Consider the following 22,722-nt stretch of genomic DNA (forward strand, 5'->3'; position numbering starts at 1 on the left):
TCACAATAGCTAAGACCTGGAACCAACCTAAATGCCCATCAACGGTAAATTGGATAAAGAAATTATGGGATATGTACTCTTTAGAATTCTATACTGCGGTAAGAAACAACGAAATCCAGACATTTGCAACAAAATGGAGGAATCTGGAACACATCATGCTGAGTGAAATAAGCCAGTCCCAAAGGGACAAATACCATATGTTGTCCCTGATCGATGACAACTGACTGAACACCAAAAAGGAAACCTCCTGAAGTGAAATGGACACTATGGGAAACGGTGACTTGATCAGCATAGCCCTGACTGTTAATGAACAACTTAATACATTATCCCTCTTAGTAGTTTTTTGTCTGTTCTACTTAATATGACTGGTTTAATTCTGTAATTAATACACAGTTATTCTTAAGTGTTGAAATTTAACTGAAATGTGATCCCTGTTAAACATAAGAGTGGGAATAAGAGAGGGAAGAGATGTATAATTTGGGACATGCTCAAGCTGACTTGCCCCAAATGGTAGAGTTAGAAACATACCAGGGGATTGCAATTCAATCCCATCAAGGTGGCATGTACCAATGCCATCTCACTAGTCCAAGTGATCAATTTCAGTTCACAATTGATCATAATGAAAGGACTAAGAGTCAAAGGGAGCACATAAACAAGTCTAGTACCTGCTAATACTAACTGATAGAATAAAGGGGAGAGTGATCCAACATGGGAAGTGAGATACTCAGCAGACTCATAGAATGGCAGATGTCCTAAATAGCACTCTGGCCTCAGAATCAGCCCTAAAGGCATTTGGATCTGGCTGAAAAGCTCATGAGAGTATTTCAGGCATGAAAAGCCAAGACACTTTGGCAAAAGATCTCTGCGAGTGAGATCGCAGTGGAAAGAACAGGTCATCAAAGAAGGAGGTACCTTTCTCTGAAGGGAGGAGAGAACCTCCACTTTGACTATGACCTTGTCTAAACAAGATAAGAGTCGGAGAACTCAGAGGGCTTCCATAGCCTTGGAAACTCATGACTGGAGCATAGGGAGATTACTGATGCCATAGACAGGAGTGTCAATTGGTAAAGTCAACAACAGGAGTCACTGTGCACTTACTCCTCATGTAGGATCTCTGTCCTTAATGTGCTGTGCATTGAGATTTAATGCTATAACGAGTACTCAAACAATATATTTCACTTTGTGTTTCTATGGGGGTGCAAACTGTTGAAATCTTTACTTAATGCATACTAAACTGATCTTCTGTGACAAAAAAAAAAAAAAAAGAAATTATCAATTCCCAACTTGACTCTCACTGGGATTAAACATGACAATAGGTCTGATCTGATTTCATCATCATTTAAAAAAATCATCTATTATTTTTCACTTTATGTTTCTGTGTGGGAGCAAACTGTTGAAATCCTTACTTAATGTATACTAAGCTGATCTTCTGTATATTAAGAAAATCGAAAATGAATCTTGATGTGAATGGAAGGGGAGAGGGAGTGGGAAAGGGGAGGGTTGTTGGTGGGAGGGACGTTATGGGGGGAAGCCATAGTAATCCATTATTCGTACTTTGGAAATTTATATTCATTAAATAAAAGTTAAAAAAAAACATAGGTATGTTTATAATGAAATAGTACAATATGTAGATGTCAAAAGAACTATTCTATTGAATAATTACTATATTGTATGTGAAGTAGCACAGTATAACTCCAAGAATATTATGATAAATTATGCATATTTTAAATCAGTAGAGCAATTATCAACAAATTAATGAATAAAATTATCATGTCATTCAGAGAAAATGCAACAACCAGTGTATTTTTTTTTAAGTTTTATTTTATTTTATTTGCAAGGTAGAGAGAGGGAGAGGCAGAGAGAGTAAGATTTTCTATCTGCTGATTCACTCCTCAAAAAGCTGAAGCCAGGAGCCAGAAACTTCATCCAGGTCTTCCACATGGGTGCAGGGGCTCATGCACTTGAGCCTTCTTCTACTGCCCTCCCAGGCACATAAGCAAGGAACTGGATCAGAAATGGAGCAGCTGGGACTAAAAATGGTGCCTATATGGAATGCTGGTAGTGCAGGGACCTGCTATGCCACAATGCCAGGCCCAAAGCAGTGTATTTGCTAGAGCAGCCATAATATGGTTCCATACATAGATTGGGTGCCTTGAGCAACAGAAATTAACTTTCTCAAAGTTTTGGAGAATTAAAATTCAAAATTAAGTGTCAAAGAGAAAGATGCCTGGCGGCTTGGTTTTTATTTAGGCCTTTCTATTTGGTATGAAGATAGCCAAATTCTCACCATGTAATCTCTTGGTCTTTTTTCTGCATCATCTCATTCCTGGTATATCTCTTATGAAGTCACCAGTTGAATTGCATTAGGACTCACACAAAGGTCTACAGTTAGCCTTAATTGCCCATTTGGTGACCCTATCTCCAAATACAGTCATTTGGGGATTAGAGTTTCTACAAATGGATTTTGGGGAGAAAATAATTCAGTCTATAAATAGTCTATATATGTACCACAATAAAATATTTAAGATAGTTTATGGGCACAGCCATTCACCCTAATGGTTAAGGTGATAGTTAAGATGTCTGTGCACCACATTGGAGTACCTGGGTTTGACATCCAGCTTTGCCTTCCAACTCCAGATTCCAGGAGGGGTGAGCCCTGGTAGGCAGTGGTGACAGTAAGTAATTGAGTTCCATATACCCAGGAGAAGGATCTGTATTGAATTCCCAGCACTTTTTTTTAAAGACTTATTTATTTATTTGAAAGGCAGAGTTACAGAGAGGCAGAGGCAGAGACAGAGAGAGAGGTCTTCCATCAACTGGTTCACTCTCCAGTTGGCCATAATGGCTGGAGCTGTGCTGATCCAAAGCCAGGAGCCAGGAGCTTCTGCCGGGTCTCCCACATGGGTGCAGGGGCCCAAGGACTTGGGCCATCTTCTACTGCTTCCCCATGTCATAGCAGAGAGCTGGATGGGAAGTGGAGCAGCCAGGACTGGCACTGGGATGCCAGCACTACTGGCAGCAGCCCTATCCACTATGCCACAAAGCCGGACCCCTCCAGCACTTGGTTTTAATTTGGCCAGCCACTGTAGATATTTGAGGAGTAAACAAGTGGATGGGAACTCTCTGAGTCTCTGTTTCTGAAGTAAACAAAATTTTTGAAACTCAAAATTTGATGAGCCCAACAGAAGGTAATTAAGGGAAAACACAGGAAAATTCTGATGTGAACCACAGAAAATACATAGCCATACTAACATCTGTATGACCAATAAGTTTCTGTTTCAGACTTCATGTTCGACAAGAACCTAGAATATTCTCCTCTAAGCATCATCTTGAAGCATGTAACAATTATTTCTTTTTGATATGGCATCAGAAAGAACAGAGATGGTAACCATTTAGAGATGCACTTGAAATTTAGACAATTTGGGGTTTTTTGCAAAGATTTATTTATTTATTTGAAATTCAGAGTTACACAGAGAGAGGAGAGGCAGAGAGAGAGAGAGAGAGAGAGAGAGAGAGAGAGAGAGAGGTCTTCCATCCGTTGGTTCACTCCCCAATTGGCCGCAATAGCCGGAGCTGAACCGATCTGAAGCCAGGAGCCAGGAGACTCTTCTGGGTCTCCCACATGGGTGCAGGGGCCCAAGGATTTGGGCCATCTTCTACTGCTTTCCTAGGCCATAGCAGAGAGCGGGATCAGAAGTGGAACAGCTGGGTCTTGAACTGGCGCCCATATAGGATGCCAGCACTGCAGGCGGCGGTTTTACCCACTACACCACAGTGCCAGCCCCTAGACAATTCTTTTTTTTTTTTTTTAAATCTTGGATTGAATACAAATACATTACACTGGAATTAGGTAATGAAGGACAACTGCCTCAGATTTAGCCCTCTTCCCTTTTCTGTCTTTATTTCTAGTCTGTCCTGTACATACATTTCAAGGACAGGTGAGAGGAATCCATGGAACATGACACCAAGTGGACATCAAGGATCACAGGCTGTGACAGTAGCAGAGTGTCATGATGATTCATCATTTAATGTCGCCACTTTAACCTCTTTCAGACACAAAGTATAAAATAGTTGAAGATAGGAGGAAATATTGAGTGTTATAAAAGTCATTTGGAATGCAAATTTAAAACTCAATTTGGTTGCGAGGCCCCATATTCTGCCTTCCCATTGAATTGTTCCTCAGCAGTAAGGCCATTAAAAAAAAGTGAAAGGAGCTGGAGCTGTGCTACAGCAGGTTAAGGCCCCAGCCTGTGGCACTGGCATCCCATATGGGCACTGGTTTGAGTCCCTGCTACTCCACTTTTTTTTAAAGATTTATTTATTGGGGCTGGCCTGGTGGCACAGCAGGTTAAAGGCTGGCCTGAAGTACTGGCATCTCATATGGGCACTGGTTCAAGACCCAGCTACTCCTCTTCACATCCAGCTCTTTGCTATGGCCTGGGAAAGCAGTAGAAGACAGCTCAGGTCCTTGGGTCCCTGAACCCGTGTGGGAGACCTGGAAGAAGCTCCTGGCTCCTGGCTTCAGATCGGCACATTTCTGGCCATTGTGGCCAACTGGGGAGTGAACCAGCAGATGGAAGACCTCTTTCTCTGCCTCTACCTTTCTCTGTAACTCTATCTTTCAAATAAATAAAACGAATCTTTAAAAAAATATTTATTTACTTGAAAGTCAGTGTTACAAAAGAAAGAAAGAGGAGAGAGAGAGAGAGAGAGAAAGAGAGAGAGCGAGAGCGAGAGCCAGCGCCATGGCTGAATAGGCTAATCCTCCACCTATGGTGCCAGCACACCGGGTTCTAGTCCCAGTCGGGGCCCTGGATTCTGTCCCAGTTCCCCCTCTTCCAGTCCAGCCCTCTGCTCTGGCCCAGGAATGCAGTGGAGGATGGCCCAAGTGCTTGGGCCCTGCACCTGCATGGGAGACCAGAAGCACCTGGCTCCTGGCTTCAGATAAGCGTGGTGTGCCAGCCTGCAGTGCGCCAGCCGCAGAGGCCATTGGAGGGTGAACCAATGGTAAAGGAAGACCTTTCTCACTGTCTCTCTCTCACTGTCCACTCTGCCTGTCAAAAGAGACAGATAGAGAGAGAGAGAGAGAGAGAGAGAGAGATTGATCTTCCATCCATTGGTTCACTTCCCAGATGGCCACAATGGCTGGAGCTGTGCTGATCCAAAGCCAGGAGCCAGGAGCTTCTTCCAGGTCTCCCATGCAGGTACAGGGGCCCAAGGGCTTGGGTCATATTCTACTGCTTTCCCAGGCTATAGCAGAGAGCTGGATTGGAGTTGGAACAGCCGGGACTCGAACCAGCACCTATAGGGGATGCTAGCACTTCAGGTGGCCATTTTACCTGCTATGTCACAGCGCCTCCCCCACCCCACCCCAGCTACTCCACTTCTGATCCAGCTCTCTGCTATGGCCTGGGAAGGCAAAAGATAGACCAAGTCATTGGGCCCTTGCACCTGTGTCAGACACTTGGCGGAAGTTCCTGGCTTCAGATAAGCTCAGATCTGGCCCTTGCAGTCATTTGGGGAGTGAGCTAGCAAATGGAAGACCTCCCTCCCTCTCTGGCTGTACCTCTCTGTAACTGTCATTCAAATAATTAAAATAAATCTTTAAAAATGTGAGAGTTCTTCCTGGCATATTAACAGGCAGCCTTTCCCTTGAACATGTCTTAATCCTCTAAACCTGTGAACGTGTTACCCTATATGGCAAAATGGATTGCAAGTGTGATTGTGTCTAATTCCCTGAAAAGGGAAATTAACCTGGAGACTATAGGTGGGGCAATTTAAATTACAGAAGTCTGTTAAAGTAAAAAATCTTTCCCAATTGTGCTCAGAATGTGACCTGACTACAGAAGGAAAATGAGATATATTTTTTTCAGGGCCAGCGCTGTGGCGTAGCACGTGAACGCCCTGGCCTGAAGTGCCGACATCCCATATGGGCACCAATTCAAGACCCGGCTGCTCTACTTCCAATCCTGCTTCCTGCTATGACTTGGGAAAGCAGTAGAAGATGGCCCCTACACCCACGTGTGGGACCCGGAAGAAACTCCTGGCTCCTGGCTTCAGATTGGCACAGCTGTGGCCATTGTGGCAAATTGGGGAATGAATCAGCAGATGGAAAACCTCTCACTCTCTCTCTCTGCCTCTCCTCTCTCTACGTAACTCTGACTTTCAAATAAATAAATAAATCTTAAGAAAAAAGAGAGAGAGAGAGAATATACCAGAGCCACCACAGAGGAGAGTGTTTAGATTGGGTGAATGTTAAAAGGCAAGGGAAATGTGTGATTAATTATATGTATACCAGTTCTCATTTAAATGTGATTGTAAAATGGTAATTAAACAAGATTTTAAAAGAGATATTTTTTCTGCCTTTAAAATGGTGGGAGAGTCCTCTAGCCAAGGAAGGTGGGCATCTTCCAAAGCAGGATTGGGGAATGGGAAGCCCTCAGACCACATATAGCCCATCTAATCATTTGGTGTGGCCCTGCCAAGGCAACCACAGGAGGGACTTGAAAGTCAATAAATCTACAGCAGATTAATTTTTACATTGCTAATTATTCATGGTTTATGAATTATACATATCCAAATGACCCATGGCAAAAAAAAAAGTTTCCCCACTCCTGTGAGGCTGGTAAAGGGAATAAATTCTGTAAAATCTCTGGAAGGAAATGCAGCCATACCCTTGCCTAGATACTAAACACATGAGGTCTTTATTGGACTCCTACCTAACCACAAGGAAATCAATGTATTTCTTCAAGGCATTCAGTTTGCAGTAACTGGTGACAGCAGCAGTAGAGAACTCATGAAGTGCAGGAGTGTCCTGGGCACTGATAATGACCATCTAGTGCCAGCAGTGCTCCCCAATCACTGGCATAAATGAAAAGGCCCTCCAAGATTTTTCCATATCACTGAGGTAGTGTGACACCAATCCCAGAGGAGGTTCATTGAATTCATGAACAGTGAGTTGTCAGAAAAACTAAGTATAAGGGCCGGCACTGTGGCATAGTGGGTAAAGCTGTCGCCAGTGGTGCCAGCATCCCATATAGGTGCTGGTTCGAGACCCAGATGCTCCTCTTCTGATCCGGCTCTCTGCTATGGCCTGGGAAAAGCAGTAGAAGATGGCCCAGGTCCTTGGGCCCCTGTACCCACATGGGAGATCTGGAAGAAGCTCCTGGCTCCTGGCTTTGGATCAGCACAGCTCTAGCTGTTGTGGCCAACTGGAGAGTGAACCATCAGAAGACCACTCTCTCTCTCTCTGCCTCTCCTCTCTGTGTAACTCTGACTTTAAAATAAACAAATAAATCTTCAAGAAAAGAAAACTAAGTATAGGGGACAATGCTGTGGTGCATAGTTAAAGCCTCAGGCTGCAGTACTGGCATCCCATATGGGCACCGGTTTGAGTCCCAGCTGTTCCATTTCTGATCCAACTCTCTGCTAATATACCTGGGAAAGCAACAGAGGATAACCCAAATTCTTGGGCCCCTGCACCCATGTGGGAGACCTGGAAGAAGCTCCTGGCTCCTGGCTTTGGATTGGATCAGGTCCTGCCATTGCAGCCATTTGGGGAGTGAACCAGCAGATGGAAGACCTCTCTGTGTCTCTACCTCTCTCTGTAATTCTGTCTTTCAAATAAAATAAAATAAATCTTTTTAAAAAAGAAAAATTAAGTATAAAATAATTGTTTCTAAGATAGAAATTAAAGATTTGGGGCTGGCACAGTTGTGACATAGTGGGTTAAGCTACCACCTATGATATTCTCATTCCATATGGGCAACAGTTTGTGTTCCAGCTGCTCCACTTCCAACCCAGCTTTCTACTGATATGCTGTGGGAAGCAGAAAAAGATGGCTCACTCCAATGATATGGGAGACCTGGATGAAGTGCCTAGTTCCTGGCTTCATCCTGGCCCAGCCCTGGCCATTGTGGCCTTTTGGGAAGTAAACCAATAGATGGAAGACCTCTCTACCTGGGTCTCCTCTCTTTGAAATTCTTTATTTCCAATAAATAAATAAATAAATAAATAAATAAATAAATAAATAAATAAATCTTTGCAAAAGAAATTAAAGGGTTTTTTTTGATTAACATGAAAATTTATGTCTGATACATATGTAGGTCTTATTTTTTATCATAAATAAACTTGCCAGTAAAAATCATTTCCACTGTTATTTATACTTTTCAGTAAAAACTGTGCATAAAGCAATTTTATCTCCAACTTTCTGATGAATCTTTTCAAATATCTCCCTGTGCAATTCTACTGTAAAATAAGATTCAAAAACCAGAGTTGACTGAAAGGTTGGGGGATTAATAAATCTCCAAGACATTCACAAGAAGCTGTAGTGCTTGTTGCCAGAAACCCATTTCCTCTTTATTTATCTACTTGTATAGAGGTCTCTTGCAGGTTGATGATAAAAGGCTTCTCTCTGATTCACCTCTACATGCCTCAAAAGGTCTGGCACAGGGAAAACACTAAGGAGAGATGTACTCAATGAATTAACAAATAAATAATACTTTTTTTAAATATTTATTTAAAAATTTTTTTTTTGACAGGCAGAGTTAGACAGTGAGAGAGAGAGACAGTGAGAAAGGTCTTCCCTCCATTGGTTCACCCCCCAAATGGACGCTACGGCCGGTGTGCTGCGCCAATCCAAAGCCAGGAGCCAGGTACTTCCCACTAGTCTCCCATGCAGATGCAGGGCCCAAGCACCTGGGCCATCCTCCACTGCCCTCCCAGGCCACAGCAGAGAGCTGGACTGGAAGAGAAGCAACTGAGACAGAATCTGGTGCCCCAGCTGGGACTAGAACCCGGAGTGCTGGTGCCACAGGCAGAGGATTAGCCTAGTGAGCTGTGGGGCCGGCCTAAAGATTTATTTATTTAAAAGACAAAGTTACAGAGGGAGGTAGAGACAGAGAGAGAGGTCTTCCATCTGCTGGTTCACTCCCCAGGTGGCCACAATAGCTGGAGCTGCACTGATCCAAAGCTAGGAGCCAGGAGCTTCTTCTGGATCTCCCATGTGGGTGCAGGGGTCCAAGCACTTGGACCATCTTCTACTGCTTTCCCAGGCCATACCAGAGAGCTGGATGGAAAGAGGAGCAGCCAGGACTAAAACTGGCACCCATATGGGATGCCGTCACTGCAGGTGGAGGATTAACCCACTGCGCTATAGTGCTGGCCCAATAATACTTCTTGAAGTAGTATTCTCACAGGGTCCTCCTAAACACAAGAGGTCTAGTTCCTCCATTGAGTCCCCTTCCCTTGTCCTGCCTGCAAAAGGAAACCAGTTTCCTCAACACTGTTACAATCATTAAACACAGGCAAATTTCTTTCTTAGAGGAAAGTTACTGTCTCTTTCAAAAAGTAACTCCTCAGGATAGATGCTCCTAAGTCTCACAGTGGTAAGTTTTGTGATGTTGATGATCACAAGAGCAGACCCAATGGCAATCTGCAAATGCACAATGAGAGAAGCACCAAGACCACTCCCCAAAGCCCAAGTCCTCTCTTGAATGAATGTCCCCCAGCTTTTGTCTCTGTATCTATGGTAAGTCCTTCCCTGAGCTACTGGGAGAGATGTGGTTTGGAGCAGTAACCTTACCTCCTATGCTGGCTACACAAGTAAACTCTTTTTCAGCAAAACTTGGGCCTTGACTGGTGCCATGGCTCACTCGGCTAATCCTCCACCTGTGGCGCCAGCACCCCGGGTTCTAGTCCTGATTGGGGAGCCAGATTCTGTCCCGGTTGCTCCTCTTCCAGTCCAGCTCTCTGCTGTCACCCAGGAGTGCAGTGGAGGATGGCCCAAGTGCTTGGGCCCTGCACCCGCATGGGAGACCAGGAGAAGCACCTGGCTCCTGGCTTCAGATTGGTGCAGCCAGCCATAGCAGCCATTTGGGGAGTGAACAAATGGAAAAGAAAGACCTTTCCCTCTGTCTCTCTCTCTCTCTCTGTCCACTCTGCCTGTGAAAAACAAACAAAAACCAACTTGGGCCTTTATTCAGTCCATATGACTTAGACATTGAATGCTTTATTTGTAAGATAGGCAACTTGAAAAAGCATTTTCTACTAAGTAATGTATTTGTGTTATATTTTATTTTATTTAAGACTTATTTATTGAGGCTGGTGCTGTGGCATAGTCTTAAAGACATTGCCTGCAGCGCTGGCATCCCATATGGGCAGCAGTTTGAGTCCCAGCTGCTCCACTTACAATCCCTCTCCTTGCTAATCTGCTTTAGAAAGCAGAAGACAGTGCAAGTCCTTGGGCCCCTGCACCCATGTGGGAGATCCAGAAGAAGCTCCTGGCTCCTGGCTTTGGCCTGGCCCAGTGGGCCATTGTGGCCAATTGGAGAGTGAGCCAGTGGATGGAAAATCTCTCCCTCCATCTCTCCCTCTCTCTGTAACTGCCTTTCAAATAAATAAATCTTAAACAAAAGGCATATGCCACAATGCCAGCCTCTGCATTTTTTTTTTACAGGCAGAGTGGACAGTGAGAGAAAGACAGAGAGAAAGGTCTTCCTTTGCCGTTGGTTCACCCTCCAATGGCCACCGCAGCTGGTGCGCTGCGGCCGGTGCACTGCACTGATCCGAAGGCAGGAGCCAGGTGCTTCTCCTGGTCTCGCATGGGGTGCAGGGACTCAAGTACCTGGGCCATCCTCCACTGCACTCCCGTGCCATAGCAGAGAGCTGGACTGAAAGAGGAGCAACTGGGACAGAATCCAGTGCCCCGACCAGGACTAGAACCCGGTGTGCCGGCTCCGCTAGGTGGAGGATTAGCCTATTGAGCTGCAGTGTCGGCCCTCTGCATTTTATTTTAAAAGTTCTAAAATGAATTAGACTTCCTGCTAAAGGGACATTTTTACAAGTTTCCCTGGGGGATCAGCATCGTGACATAGCATACAAAGACACCTCATATGAGTGTCTTGGCTGCTCCACTTCTTTTTTATTTTTTAATATTTATTTATTTATTTGAAAGGCAGAGTTATAGAGAGGCAGAAGCAGAGAGAGAGAGAAAGAGAGAGGTATTCCATTTGCTGGTTCACTCCCCATATGGCTGCAATGGCTAGAGGTGCACAGAATCTGAAGCCAGTAGCCAGGAGCTTCTTCCAGGTCTCCTAAATGGGTGCAGGGGCCCAAGCACTTTGGTATCTTCCACTGCTTTCCCAGGCTATAGCAGAAGGCTGGATCAGAAGTGGGGAAGCCAGGACTCTAACCAGCACCCAAATGGGATGCCGGTACCACAAGCAGGGGCTTTGCCTGCTGTGCCACAGTGCCAGCCCCAGCTGCTTCACTTCTAATCCAGATCCCTGCTAATGGCCTGGGAAAAGCAGCAGATGATGGCCCAAGTACCATCTGCACTCATTGGGGCCATTTGGGGACTGAACCAGCAGGTGGAAAATCAATCTCTCTCTCCCTCCCTCTCTCTCTCTCTCTCTCTCTCATTCTGCTCTTCAAGTCAATGAATGACTCTTCAATAAATAAACAAACAAATAAATAAATCTTTTAAAGAAAGAGTTTTCCTGAAGTCATTATTATATGAGAACATTCACAGTTAAGCTGTAATGATTTCAGTTGTTGATTTTTACTTATGGGTTCATAGACCTTCTAATATTCGCAAATACTTGCATCTGATCCACTTATAATTAGACATTTTATGAAAGAGTGGACTAACGCTATTAAAAAATTATAACAATGTCATTTTTTCATCCTTTTGGAAATACAAATAAAATGTAAAAAGAAAAATCAAAAACAAAAACAAATAATATATGTATATATATGTATATTTAACTAGCTTATCATGATTGTTCTATAATTATGTCAATAACAAGTTATTAAATTTCTAATGCTTCTTTCTAAATCTTTGAAATCCTTCAAACACATCAGGAACATATATCATATACATTATAGAAAGCAACTTTGTAGTTCTTCCTACAGCACAGACAAAGCAATAAGATGAGGGCAAATAAGCAATAAAGTGAAGAAAAATCTGTGCTCTATGCAAAGGGAACAGCGGGAAGAGATAAAGCTGCTCAGTTTTCTGCTGTAGAGTGCTGTGCCCTGCCTGCTTACCCACTGACCATCTGCTCCCAGAGGCTCAACCTGATCCTGAACTTGGACCAGGTACTAGTGCTACAAGCAGGAAGGGTGCGGTGCTGGACTCACTACTGCCCTGCACAACCATCCCCATTTGCTGTCCAAGCAGCAGATAAAGGGAAGCCAGCAGGGATCCCACCACTCTCCTTGAGGGCCCTGAGCCCCATCCCCCATGCTATGGGGTTCTCATCTCCATCTGTCCACAGCTGGGCCAACACAGAGGTTCTGACTGCAGGTTTGCGTTCTCCTCTGTGGCTCCAGCTCTCTTCATTTCCCCAGAGAGGAAAATGACATCCTGGTTTCCTCTTGGGAAACCACTCCTCAGTGGACAGAACCCATAGGCTTCCCCAGAATCAGGCCTCTGCTCTGCCCTTTTTTGCAGCTGACACTCAAGGTGGGGTTTCTGAGACAGGAGCCCACCTGTTTATTTTATTTTTGATAAAATTCCCATCTTGCATTTTGTGTATTAAAAACAAAATACTTTTGACATGAGCTGAAGCCCCCTTAGTATGTGTGCCAGAGCTGGGGGCTGGTGAGAAGGGATCTCTCCAGCCTCAGGATGGAGGAGGTGAGGAAGGGCCTGTAAAGCTCCCCTCCATCACAGTGCTGTTGTCTTTCCAGGCTCAAGGGCAGGTCAGTTGGCAGGGAGAGCACTGCTGACAGCTGCCAACCTGACACTCCTAGGTCTAGCATACCAGGGCATAATGTAGGCCAGGATAGCCTCAGGGCCTGGGGCTGACACTATGATGATAGACCCTTAGGTTCAGCAACATAGTGGTTAGGACCAGGGCAGCAGTGAGAGCCCCAAACACCATCAAGGCAACCAGATTAGACCCCTAGCCCAGACCTTTGCCTAAACACCAACTCCTTCACTGAGATCCATGGAAGAACAGTCCCCATAGTGGGGGAGTGGGGAGCTAATCCTGTGACAGGTGCTAAGGTGGTCCCTAGAGGGGTATCCACAGTGGTGAGGGGTTTGGGGCAAGTAAGACAGTCTCAGAAGTCTTGCCCCCATAGACATTGGGGCAGAGGGAGTGAAAGTCAAATGCTTGATCCCCACACAGGCTCTTCTCTGTTGAGAAGGCAGAAGTGTCCAGAAAGGCCTTCAGGGCAGAGGCAGGGGAAGCAGTTTATGACATCAAGGCAGGTGGCACCGTTGACACATGGCCACATCAAATAGTTGCCTACATTTGTCATTTTCCACAAAGCCTTCTGGGCAGTGGCAGGTGAATGTGAGCGCAGACTCAGACATCTCAACACCTCCTGCCATTCTGTCATGGGGAGCTGAGGTTGGGATAGAACAGGACATTGATGCCAAGTGGCCAACACTGGGCAGTGTCCTGACCACAGCATCCTGCTAGAATTTCTAGCTGCATCACATTAGGTCACTCTCTTTGAGCTTCAGATACCTTACTTAAAACAGTACCCAGCTTCCAAATCTTGGGAGTTAAATGAGATAATCCAACATCAAACAGCACAGGATCTGTTCCATAGCAAGGCTCAGTTTCAGTGTGCTGTTATTAGTCTCACAGGTGTCAGAGCTTGAGAAGTAAATGAAAACAAGTCCAGCCTGAGGGGTGCCTCTCATTCAGACAAGGGGCATCAGGCTGCCATGTGGAATTCTCTAATGTCACTGGCTAGCTTTCTGGAAGGACAAAAGGAAACCTAGTCTCCTCAACATATGTCTGCTGTATCTCCACATGTGTTTGTTGTATCTCCACATATGTCTGTTCTATCTCTGGCTCCCACAGATTATTCTTCGAGACATGGTTCAGAAGGTACCAAAGAAAACTTAGAAAGCATGAGCTGGGGACATTGGCATGCATTCTGGGATTTTATCTTAGGATACACCCAGCTGGGTCTCCCCTCATTCTCCACCCTCTCAACAGCCCTGCGTCTTCCCTCACTCCATCACCAGATTCTGGTCTAACTACTCCACACAGCCCATTGGCCCAGCACTCACTCTGCCTGCTCCCAGAGTCCAGCCTTGTACTCACAGTCACCATTATGTATACCTGGTGGGCACTAACAGTGGCCTTAACCACATTTGTCACATTTACACAGGCTTCCATTCTGGAAGGGGACTGAATAGTACAGATGTGCTCATCTGGGGAGGATGTGGGACATGGGTTATCATGGTAGAGGTCTTTTGTCTTTTAATTAAAATGGTTTCTAACTAACATGATTAAGGTTGTGGTAGAGGCCTTCCCAAGTTCAGAAGAAGACAAAGGGAGGAACTTGTCCTGGGAATGAAATGTAATTGTTATCTTCTTGTCTGTGGATTTACTATCTGCTTGGCTTCCTGCTTGTTAGCACTAAGGGATGGTGTTAACCCTTGCTAGACAGTGTAACACTCAGTATGTGTGTGGAAAAGAAAACATCATCAGTAACTATGTATGCATGCACAATATTGTATCATCTCCTGCAGCCACCATGAAGCATTGGAATACCCCCCAAAATGCATGCATGTATCCATAGAAGGGAGACAAAGAAGCTAAAACTGTGTATAAGAAAATACCCAGACCAGTGCTGTGGCATTGTGGGTGAAGCCACCTCCTGCAGTGCCAGCATCTCATAAGGGCACCAATTCGAATCCTGGCTGCTCTGCTTCCTTTTTTTTTTTTTTTAACCAAAGTTGTTTTATTTGCAATACAATACTTTGCATAACAATTTTTGGTGCAGTTCTTAGAACACATTGGAAATTGGGACCAAAATTTTGACTGGGTAATATTTGGCAGGCCAGGTGGGACCTCACCCCTCCAGAATTCCTGATCTTCAAACTCTCCAGTTTCTCATGAACAGAGCACAGGACAATGGCAGACAGCCTAGACTATCTCGTTCATGCTACCGAGAGTGGGAGTTCAGGCCTCACTGAGGTAGCTCCTGCCTTGGTGCTGTTGCAACTGGTCCAGCATCCCTGCCCCTCAAAATATCCAGTGGCTACACTGAGAATTTTTGCTTTTAAGAAGTCTTACCAGAGGCAAGTGCACTGACCGCTGTTGTATGGCTATAAATCATTTTTGAGTGTGGTCTAGAAATGTCCATGTAATGCTAGATTCTGGAATCTGAAGACCCTCACCTACAAGATAAAGCAGTGCCCTAGCATGAGGTTTGACTAGCCAATTTTTTAAAAAAGATTTATTTATTTATTTATTTGAAAGTCAAAGTTACACAGAGAGAGAAGGAGAGGCAAAGAGAGAGAGAGAGGTCTTCCATTTGATGGTTCACTCTCTAATTGGCCATAACTGCCAGAGGTGTGCCAATCTGAAGCCAGGACCCAGGAGCCTCCTTGGGGTCTCTCACATGGGTGTGGGGGCCTAAGGACCTGAGCCATCCTCCACTGCTCTCCCAGGCCACAGCAGAGAGCTGGATTAGAAGTGGAGCAGCCTGGTCTCAAACCAGAGCTCAAACGGGATGCCAGCGCCTCAGGCCAGGGCGTTAACCCACTGTGCCACACCGCCAGCCCCTGATTAGCCAATCTGAGGTAGGCTACACAAGCAGGTTAGAATCCTCTTGGCAGATTTTGCCCATGACAATGCAGGGCTTGAATCCTTCCAAAGGCACTAGGATCCTTGTTAGCATCTGTGATTTGAGAAATTGTCAGAAATTGTCGGAAATGCCTGGCTCTTTTTCCTTCTGCTTTTTTGTCTGATCAGGCTGGCCTCAAAGGGAAATTCTTTCCCCATGTTTCTTTCCCAGTACACCCTGGCTCAGAACCTTTGCTATCCATCCTGATAAAAATCCACCTGGGCCTTTTGCTGGAATAAATAATAATACTTCCTGTTAAAGGCTTTGGTGTCTCATCTCTGTACAAAAATCCCACTACAGGATGGCCCCTCACATCTTGTTCAAAGACCTGTATGGGCCCCATTTGCCAGGCCCTCTGGACCCAAGGCTCTGTGTGTGTGGCTCATACTAGAATCCTGCCCCAGGGTGATATGGCATTCTGGGATGGTATTCTGGGGTGGTGGAGGGGACTATAACCTTTCTGAGCCTCTGTTTTCTTACCTGCAAAATAGGAATACACTTCACAGGGTTGTGTTGAGGAATAAAAATGATGTCTGCCAATGCCTTCAGAACCATTTCTGGGATGTCTGAAACACTCACAAGCATTGAAAAAAGAGTGACCTTGAAAGGTCATCAGGATTACTTTCCCATCCCAGTTCTCGGAAAACATCTGACCTATATCACTGAAGCCCTTCAAGTATGTATGCAGAGGTCTTCAAATAGTTCATGGAAAATATGTATGATGAAAAATTTATGCTTGATTTTCAAAACCTTTTGTATGAAAGTAAATTTGTTTTTTAACTCCATTTTCCATGAACTTTTGAAGTACTTCTGATAGTCTCAAACACCCACAGCTGACTGAGCAAACTGCCCTGTCTGCTCCCTTCTCTACATGCAGAAATTCCCCCTGCTACAGAATCTGCCCAACCTGCACCTCAGAGAGTCAGTTACTGAAAGGCTTTTCACAGAGCCTCTTTCAACACAAGCGTCTCCCAGCAGCACTCCCCACCCCAGCCTCCCTTGCCAGGCTAAACCATTCTCTTTCTTTTACCTTCTGCTTTCCTCATGTCTCCCAATCTCCAGATTATTGTCAAGCTTCAGGTCTCCTGTCAAGCACCTTGAGGAACAACATGTCAAACTCCCTGAATCAGACTTGGAGGGGTAAAGTTGATGAAGCAAGAGGCAGGCAAAGGGCCAGCACTGTGGTGCAGTGGGTGAAGCCGCCGCCTGCAGTGCTGGCACCCCACATGGGTGCCGGTTTGAGTCCTGGCTGCTCCACTTCTGATCCAGGTCTCTGCTACCTCCTGAGAAAGTAGTGGAAGATGCCCCAAGTCCTTGGGCCCCTGCACCCATGTAGGAGACCCAGAAGAAGCTCCTGGATCCTGACTTCAGATCAGCACAACTTGGACTGTTGCAGCCATTCAGAGAGTGAACCAGCAAGTGGAAGACCTTTCTCTTTCTCTCTCTGAAATCTGCTTTTTAAATAAATAAATAAATCTTAAAAAAAAAATAACAAGACAGGCAAAGTGGAATGCTGGGGCTGGGGTGGGGTTTGCCGATTTGTGGCATTGTCCTGTTGCTATTGGTGAAATAGAATGCGAACAGCGAGTCTCATTCCCTAAACATTTGTTCTGGGGCTTGATCTTATGGGTGTGTAGGGCTGAGGAATAGGGAGTCAATGGTTTGGGGGCAGGTACCTTTAAGAAGACATGAAGCGGGCTGCATCGTGGCCCAGGTCACAGTGCAAGCTGCAGTCATCAACTACAACAGATAGATATGGGAGAGGAGAATCTGGGTCATAGTAAGGCTCCCTGAGATGTGGGACTCTGGAGATGATTCCAGGTTCCTGGCAGTGAGTGGATCCGGTTCTGGGGCAGGGCCATAGAGATGCTTTCCACTCCAAAGCACGACCTGGGTCTCTCCAGCTCTGCCCATGACAGTGGCTACAGTGTTGTCTGTGGCCGGCAGACATCAACCTGCAAGCTGTGACCGCTGAAGAGAGCGAGGACAATGCCGACAGGTGCGCTCACAGCCGCCGGCTGCCCTGGTGCGAGGGACAGGTGGACGTCTGTGTCAGACGCTGGTTAGAAGATGGCCAGAGGCGGAGATAGTGGAACAGATACGGGAACCATGTAACTGTACCCAACAAGGGATCGGAGCTCTGGGATGGAAGAAGGGAGCGAGGGCAGTGGGGAGGCGGGGACAGGAGAGAGTTGAGTTTGCATGGGGACCGGAGACAGGAAACTGAAAGGGAGTCTGCAGGAAGGAGACAAAGGATGGGCTGAGCAGAGCATGGCCCAGCGCGAGAATGCCGCGGCTGGGCTCAGGGTCGGGAAGGATGAGGTCCGCGGCGATGAGGATAACGTCGAGAGGCGTCCTCGCACGTGAAAGGGAAGCGGGAAGGAGCTGGAGGAAGGGCAGACTCGGTATCCCAGCGGCGTCGCCTCCAACGGCCCCCTGCCCACTCAGGACTGGCTGCTGTGTCCCACTCATATCTCCGCAGCACCCGGCTTCCTGGGCGGCGCAGGGCCTGGGACACCCTGGCGACCCCGGCGACCCCAGCTCCGCGCGTCCCTGCCTACGCGGTTTTCATTTCCGGCTGGCAGTGGGCGGGCTCGGGCCCCAGAGGGAGGCCAGAACCGTTGGGCTCCACTGCGGGTTGTCCCTAGTTGGCTACAGGCCTTGTCACTGGAGGCGACTGAAGCGCCGGCTTGCTAGGGAATCCGGGTCTCTGGGCGACCCCAGGCGGCAGCTCCCGTCCTCAACCTTGAAGTTTGCTACCCGTCCCCAGTCCGGCGCCCAATCCCCCGCGATACAGGACGCTCACTTCATCCTGCCCCTCTGGTCGCATGCCGCGCACCCCAGACCCCTGCCCTCTGCCACCACCGAATCTGGTGTTCTTCAAGGAAAGAAGGAAATCGTGGGCACCGTAATGGGAGCAAAGCGTCAAGCCCGCCAGAGGTGCATGGCCCCGCCATTCTCCATCCCCGCTTTTCTGACCTGGGCCCCGCTGCTGCCCGTCACGCATCTCCTACGTATCCCAGTCACACGAGAGGCACCCTTGCCGCCGGACCGGGACGCTCCATTCACTAGCCCGCTAGGAAAGCCCTCAGCCTGCTCCTTTCTTATGGTGGTCGCTGTTTTGTTTCCTCCTTGCCATATACAGTTTCCTAGCATCCACCTGTGTCTTTCTAAACATCCGACATCTGTTGGTTTCAGTGGTCAGCTCTGGGAAAGCTCCATGGACAAGGAACCCCAGACTCCGTCAATGGGCCCTGAAATTCCCTCTTCGGCACCCTAGCACAGCCATCCTGGGCTTCAGCTGCACCCTCCAGTGCCTCAGCCCAGAGCTCAGAGTGTGAGACTTCCAAAGGGGAGGACACCTCTCTAGGTCTCTCCACAGCCCCCGTTCAGAGTGCAGTCACTTTTGTGCAGGATGGACTGCAGAGATCAGGAATGCTGCAGCCTATCTGGCCCTCCGGATGGCGATTACATCATTTTAGTGGAAAACTCAGAGGTTTCACTTCGTTAAGCCCGTGCAGAACAGCTTCTCCAGAAGTCCTCACGGGGGCAGATTTCTGAAGTCTTCACTGGAGGTGGACCTAACCCCCCCACACCTCCACTCTCCAGCAGGCTTCCCCTCTTCAATAGCTTCTTCCCCAAGAGGTTTTTGAATTTGAGTAAAGATGTGGCTCTGATCTTTATTTTTTCCAGTGAAAGCTGCAAACAAGTTACAATGCTAAACACTGTTGTGCATAAATAGATTATATCGATGAATAGACTTAGTGGGGAAAGGCCAGACACAAAGCAGAACCTATTTGGGTATTGGTAGCAGCATTTCTGGATGCTGGAGGTACTGTTTTTTTTTTTTTCTTATTGATCTTTTCAGCATTTCCCTTTTTTCCAAAATGAACCACACTGTATTAGATTAAAGTAAAAAGAAAAAAAAATGCCCGAGATTTTGTGAGCTTGGTAAGGTCACAGTTATTTTTCTTTTTTAAAGATTTATTTATTTATTCGAAACTCAGTTACATGGAGAGAGAAAGAGAGGCAGAAAGAGAGAGAGGTCTTCCTTCCACTGGTTCACTCCCCAGTTGGCCACAAGGGTCGGAGCTGGGCTGAGCTGAAACCAGGAACTTCTTCTGGGTCTTACATGTTGGGTGCAGGGGCCTAAGGACTTGGGTCATCTTCTACTGTTTTTCCAGGCCATAGCAGAGAGCTGGATTGGAAGTGGAGCAGCTGGGACTCGAACTGAAGCCCATATGGGATGCTGGCACTGCAGGTGACAGCTTTACCCACTACACCAGAGTGCCAGCCCCCAAAGCCACAGTTTTTATAGTTTTGACCCCTTTTCTTATCCTGATTTTTCACACAGATATAATGTGTCTACAATGTTTTATCCTGGCTCTTAAAAATGTTTACTATTTATTTGAGAGACATGACAGAAACAGAGCACTCTCATCCACTGGTTCACTTTCCAAATGCCTGCAACAATGCAGGATAAGCTGGGTGAAAGCCAAAAGCCAAGAACTCTTTCCAGATCTCTCATGTATAAGGATCCAATTACTTAATCCATCACCTGTGGCTAAGGAAGCTGGACTCAAGAGCTAGAGTGCAACTTGAACCCAGACACTCTGATATGGGATGCAGGCACCTTAATCACCAGACTAAACACCACTTCATGTCATATATTCATAGTTTTTGGAAGCATACTTTTTATGACTCTGTGATGTTCCATTAAATAGATATGTGATAACTTCTTAAACATAGCTAGGTTAAACTTATTGGCCACTTAGGTTATTTTGACATTTTTGTCATCATAAAGCCATTCAATAAATATTAATTAAGTATCTATGTGATAACACCAGGTGCTGGACATTATCTTAGCACTGCGATATAGCTCTCAGGGAAATAGTAAGGCCACATATTACCATGTTTCTACTTTTTCTATTATTCAAGCTTCTTCTTTAAGAGTCTGAATTGATGAATGAGTTCAAGTTGGGAAAAATGAAAATATTTCATTGATAAACAGTATCAAACTTCATTGATGAGCAATAAAGATATTGGAAGCCATTGAAGGTGATGGCATCATATTCCATCACCAACTACTCCCTCCCTCGTGCTTTGAACATTTTAGTAGCTGACTTGTCATTCTCTTAACAACCACTTCTGAAAAATTCTTGGTTTTCTAAAATGTATGTGAAAGGTTGGAGGCAGGGAGAAACAGGCAAGACTTGTGGCTGCAGAGGCCGACCTAGAGCATGCAAAAGGCCATAGCCCTAGGGAACAGATATGCCTACACAAGAGATTGTTTAGGCTACCTGACCCTCAACCCCGATCCACGTAAAGCAAATAAAAGTATATGAACATTGAAATGCAGGGCTCAGACCTGTGAATCTGCAGTTCCCTGGCCCTCATGTTGTTTCCACCTGAATCTGTCTCTGAGCAGATTTTTATCTCCAAACACACAGGGGTAGCTGGACCAACCTGGCAATAGGCAGAAATAATTCACTCCCTAAATGCCTGCAGCAGCCAAGGTTACTGTAGGCTGAAGCCAATAGCCTAGAACTCTACCCGGGTCTCTTACATTGATGGCAGGAGTCCAAATGCTTGACCCATCTTCTGTTGCCCTTCCCATTCTCAACCCAGGGAAACATATTTTCAGGAAGCTGGATTGGAAGTGGAGTAGCTGGGAATCAAATCAGTACTCTAATATGGGATGGTAGCATTGCTCACAGCAGCTTAACTTGCTGCACAACAACACTGGCTACATCTGTTACTTTTAGATGAAGGCTATTTTGAACAGCTTACACTAGCAGTTTGGAATGCTGTAATTTCTCCATGACAGCAGAGTTGACATGTAAATTATCTAAACTCTTCTGCATAGAGTTTTTATACTCTGTCATAATTATTTATGCATCCAGTTGTTTCTATAAGTATAGATTTATAGATAGCTATTTTATTTCTTGGGTATATTCCAATGATATTTCATTTACTTTCTTATGGACATATTCCAACTTTGGCTATCAGGAGGTTTTTCAATTGGTTTCTGTATCCTTGGCCATACTCACAACCATTTCTTTTTAGCACTTCTTTATTTCTAGTGCTGCAAGATGTTCCTGGCTTATTTTGTATATTACTTGCCTCATCTTAACTCAGTCATTCATCTGAAGAGTTTGGGTGCCTTTAATTGGAGAATGGCATGAAAATTGAGGATCAGATTATGAGGTATGCATGTTGTTACAGAGAACAAGTTACTTTTAGGCCCACTCAGCTAATAGCAGGAGTAACCATATTAAGTAACCTATGTGGATACATGTTATTGCCATTGTGTAGAAACAAACATGACTCTCAAAATTTGTTTGGATATGGAGAACAATGATTCCATGTGTGCACACACACACATAAAGAGACTATGAGAATTTGTTATGTGTTATTTCACACAAAATGAATTTCTGGAGAGAGAAGAGTGGCTTCCCAGGAGGTTCAAACACATAACTTGAAATAGCAGGGAAAGGAGATTTGTTTCTGGTTTTGTAAGGGTTACAATTTGGGCTGGGATGAAGGACCCTGTGTTTGACTTGAACTCCTACTGGTGCGAAGAAGGAACACTTGGGTTTTCTTAACAGCCTCTCTAGATGTAGAAAAGTAGTAGAAGTCACTTGGGTGAGGATTCAAAGATGCCCCAGTTAAAATTAAAAAAAAAAAAACACCAGAATCTTACTCTTCATTATAATACACATAGCAGTAAAGATTTTACATGTAGCATTTTAACTGTGATAATAGCCCAAATGACTCCATTTTGCTTTGTAAAAACTGTTGTCTTTGTGACTAAACTTATGCTTAAGAAACAAGTTATGCCTGCTTAAGGATTTTGGAATATGATCTTGAGAAAGTCAGCTGAATTTGCCAAGTAATATAGCCTACCCCAGTCAGCAGGACCAGAGGCTGGGGTTTGTGACTACAGGCTCAAACTTAACCTCTTTGACTCTGACCAGCCCCCTTATTTTCTGCTAGAGCCCAACATGCAGCAGGGCCTATCATTGATGCCCCTTATTCCTGATTCCCCATTCTGGTCTCATCTGAAACAATCCTGCTACCCTGAGATGCTGCAATTGTCTTGGTGAAAATCACATCCTCCTT

General features: G+C 45.6%; 1 pseudogene; it reads right to left on the reverse strand.

The window, feature by feature from the left end:
• Positions 1 to 12,670: 12,670 nt before the first annotated feature.
• On the reverse strand, positions 12,671 to 13,245 carry LOC149119506 (protein delta homolog 2 pseudogene; annotated as a pseudogene).
• Positions 13,246 to 22,722: the final 9,477 nt, after the last annotated feature.

Source organism: Oryctolagus cuniculus, chromosome Y (genome assembly GCF_051225735.1).
Source record: "Oryctolagus cuniculus isolate XC-2025 breed Fujian yellow rabbit chromosome Y, ASM5122573v1, whole genome shotgun sequence".
NCBI lineage: Eukaryota > Metazoa > Chordata > Mammalia > Lagomorpha > Leporidae > Oryctolagus > Oryctolagus cuniculus.